This window comes from Silene latifolia, chromosome 6, assembly GCF_048544455.1.
Source record: "Silene latifolia isolate original U9 population chromosome 6, ASM4854445v1, whole genome shotgun sequence".
NCBI lineage: Eukaryota > Viridiplantae > Streptophyta > Magnoliopsida > Caryophyllales > Caryophyllaceae > Silene > Silene latifolia.
Genome location: NC_133531.1, coordinates 106422236 through 106426277, shown reverse-complemented (window position 1 = coordinate 106426277; position 4042 = coordinate 106422236). Strand labels below are relative to the sequence as shown.

Here is a 4042-nt window from a genome sequence, read left to right as displayed (position 1 = left end):
ACATTCGCTATGTGATCTTGTAGATACGAGTTCGTGAGGAAGGTCATAAGCCGAGTCGGGTTCGCGAATAAAGGAAGGGAAAACGAGACAGAAACCGATAGAATGAAGACCGGTTAAATGGGAAAGGCAAGGGAGTAATTGAAGAGCATAGTCAAGGTGAATCATTGACCTTGACCAATCAACCCACCCAAATTGCAAATCCAAACAAACCCGCTGCTTCCCTTTTCGTCCTCCTGCAATTCCAAATCCCCAATCATCATTTTCTAATAACAATGGCAAAATCTCCATTTAATAGCCAAGCTCCCTCTATTTACCATAACCATATCATCTCCTTAATCCTCCATTTAATAAACACTTCACCATCATTCCATAAACCCAATTCACGCACCATTCATCAACACTAACCCGTCACCATTGCCATCTTCTTCGTCTAAAAACCCGACATCGGAACCGTGTCAACAAACAACAAGCAGCCAACACCACGTTCTTCAACTCGCAACTGGAACCCGATTCAAAGCATTGACAATGCTCACCATTTATTCCTCCCTTCACCTCGGAACACCTCCTTCACCATCAAGCCACGACATCCACCATACACCACCATTTTCATTCATTTCCGTCCTCTGTAGTCTGTACACGATGGCAGCAACCACATCAACCTCCATTAATCTCCACCACGACTCCAACCCAACTCCGTCTGCTCATCTGCCTCACATCACCAATCTTCACTCACCATTAATTCACCTCTATTCATTAACCATACCAACACCACCAGTTTCCATCACCATTGCTCCACAATTCAACTCGCTCATCTCCGAGCTCCGATCAGCAGCAACCCATCTCGCAGCCGCCATCACCCGCACCATCATCAAGCATGAAACTCGGAATCGTTCACTGAGCCGGCCGACCGGCTGCTGCCTCACCGGCTCTCAATCCGCAACAATTCAGCAAAGGGCTCTCAGACGGTCAACCATCTGCCGACACCCTCACCGGCTCTAAATCCTATCAATTTCACCTCAAAGTTACAGCGGGTTTTGTGCCGGTCACACACCGTCGGCCGGTGAGCCGGCTGAGACCCATGGAGCTGCGTTTTTGTGTCTTGTCGTTTTCCTCTTTCCCCTTTTTGTTGTTTTCATTTGTTTCGTTATATTTGGTGTTGGTTTATGTCGTATGTTTAGTAGTGTTATTATTATTATTATTATTATTATTATTATTATTATTTAGACTAGTATAAAAATATTATACCTTAGTCACAATATACCATACTACCTTAGAAATTAGATTAGAATTAGACTAGATTATTATTCTCTCTCAATATTGTAGAACCCTAATATTTCCTCTCTTATTTTCATTTAATAAAAAGTTGCAATCTTTCTTCAATAATAGTTTAATTATTCTCTAGTTTATGCTAGTTCTTCAATTTCCAATAGTTTACATTTAGCCTTTTGGGTTGTATTTGGAAGACAAGAAGAAATTCATCTTCCATTATTATCCAAGCTTGTTCCTTTCCTCTTAGTTGGTATAATTCTCATCTTTTATTTACATTTACTTCAATTTGTTTATATTTCTTATGTTGTTTAATCATTATTCATCTAAAGTAGTAATTTTTATCATGTTTACAATGTTTACTTGTGTTTTGTTGCAATTTATTGTTGAATTCTCACCCATGAACATGTGTGAGTAGTCTAATCTAGGGTCTAGGGGGAATTTGGGTAATTAAGGGGATGAATTTGGGTTGTTAACCCTTTGAATTGGGTGATTATGTGGTTTCTACTCTTAATGCATTTGAAGTGTTTGTGGAAATGCCTCAATGAAAATTGGACATTTCATTAACATGTTTGGCTTACCTTGGTGCATTGTGCTATTAGATTGTTTTAGAAGTGTTTATCAATGAGTTTTAATGAAAGTTAGAACATCTCTTTGATGCATTCGATCCGTCTTGGAGCTCATGCTATTGGGTAGTCTTTATGCTTTATTTGTAGCTAGTTCATCTCGATCAAGTGACAACTTATTGAGGAGCTTATGGTGACTAAGAAATTAGTCTTAAACCCTTGACCACTATTGTTACCCTTCTCTTGTTAGACCTTGTTTCTCCCCCTAATTGCCCTTTGTGAACCCAAAGACCTTAGCCTCCCCTTATTAATTAAAAAAACAATTTCATTTAGTTTAAATTTTATACCTTATTGCATCTTAGTTTACAGTTTAATCAACCTCTTACTTTTGTTTGACTAAAATAGGATTTAAACGGACTAAGTATACACCCCCGCCATCTTTGTGTTCGACACCCGAATAAATACTACGTTTAATTGGGTTTATAAATTATATTTTTGATTGGGAAGTGACGACAAATACCTTACATCAAAATGGCGTCGTTGCCGGGGATGGCGTTAGGTTATGCTTAGTTAGTTGAAGTTTCTAGCTTTAGTCTTTACTTGTTGTTTGTGTAGTTTGTGTAGTTTGTGTGCTTCTTGTAGAGTGTGTGTGATTTTTGCCTTACCCTAGTGTGTAAAAGCACTAGGAGTCTTACGGTTTGTCAAGTTGTATGCCTAGGAGGAACCACAAAGCTTTGCTCTTTGACTCCGATCCCGAAAGGCTTTTTAGAGCCTTAATGAATAGGACCATTGCAAGGGTTATAACCTCTTCTCAAGCAACCATAAACCAAGCAAATTCACCAACCCAACCTCTCTTTGAAAGCAGAACACAACAACAACCAAACAACGCCATTGATCACCTCCTAGAAAATCCTTTCTACAATTTTCAACTCCCAAATACTCCACCTCAAACACCACCCCCTCATATACCAAATCCACCACCACCAATGGCTTTACGTGACCATAACCGTCCTAACCACAATGATGCTTGTGACCCAATTAATTTTGGCGCCTTGGCTCCCAACAACTTTGAGATGCATCCCGCCCAAGTCGGGTTGATTGAGAAGGATTTGTTCGGGGGGCATATTGAAGAGGATGCCCATGCTCACCTCCGGAAGTTTAAGAGGAAGGTTTCAATGATGAAAAAGAATGGGGTGTCTGAGGACACCATGAGAATGATGTTGTTTCCGTTTTCATTGACGGGCAAGGCGGACCGGTGGTTGAACATTCACCCCCCGGATACCTTCACGACATGGGATGCCTTGGCTAAAGCATTCATGGCCAAATATTACCCGTCATCAAAGACCGTAATACTCCGTAAAGAGATTCATACATTTCAACAAGAAGACGGGGAGTCTTTAGGTGAAGCTTGGGACCGATATCAAGACTTAATAGCAAGTTGTCCCCATCATGGAATCCCGGAATGGTACATCACTCAAACATTCTTTCAAACTTTGCTACCGAGGATTAAGGAGATGGTAAATGCCTCCGCGGGGGTAGGATTTGATCACTTGAATGATGAAGAAGGCACTACTCTAATCAAGAAAATGGTGGACTCCGAGGCAAACTATGGCACAAGAGTGAATGTATTTAGAAGAAGTAATCACCCTCCCGAATTCTTAGTGAATGTGGAGACCAATGCTAAGCTTGATATGCTAACCAAGAAGCTTGAAGAGTTGAGTAAGAAGAAGCAAGTGAACCAAGTGAGCCAAACTACCACATCTCATGGACCAACCATGGAAGAAGTGATGCAAAGATCAACTTGTGAGTCATGTGGAGGTATGGATCACACTTATGAAGTATGTGCAAATAACCATTACAACAACTTTGATGGGAACATTGTGCAAGAGGTGAATGCTTTCCAAGCATTTAACAATTTCTCCAACCGTCCACCTAGGTACTTATTCAACAACAACCAAGGATCCAACCAAAACTTTTCCAACCAATCTCACGTATACCAAGATTATGGGTGTAACCAAGGGAACCAAGGTAATCAAAACTTTTACCAAGGAAACCAAGCCAACCAAGGGTTTGGTCAAGGATTCAATCAATGGAACAACAACAATGGGTTCAACCAAGGATACAACAATAATCAAAGGTACAACCAAGGGCAAAACCAAGGGTTCAATCAAGGGTACCAAGGGAACAACCAAAATTCCAACTTTAGAGAT

The 4042-nt window shown here is 40.5% G+C and overlaps 1 non-coding gene across 1 annotated transcript; it reads right to left on the bottom strand.

Annotated features, from left to right (window-relative positions):
* Positions 1-3181: 3181 nt before the first annotated feature.
* On the bottom strand, positions 3182-3288 carry LOC141589457 (small nucleolar RNA R71). Its single transcript, XR_012520394.1, has one exon. It is a non-coding gene; the product is annotated as a small nucleolar RNA R71 (small nucleolar RNA).
* Positions 3289-4042: the final 754 nt, after the last annotated feature.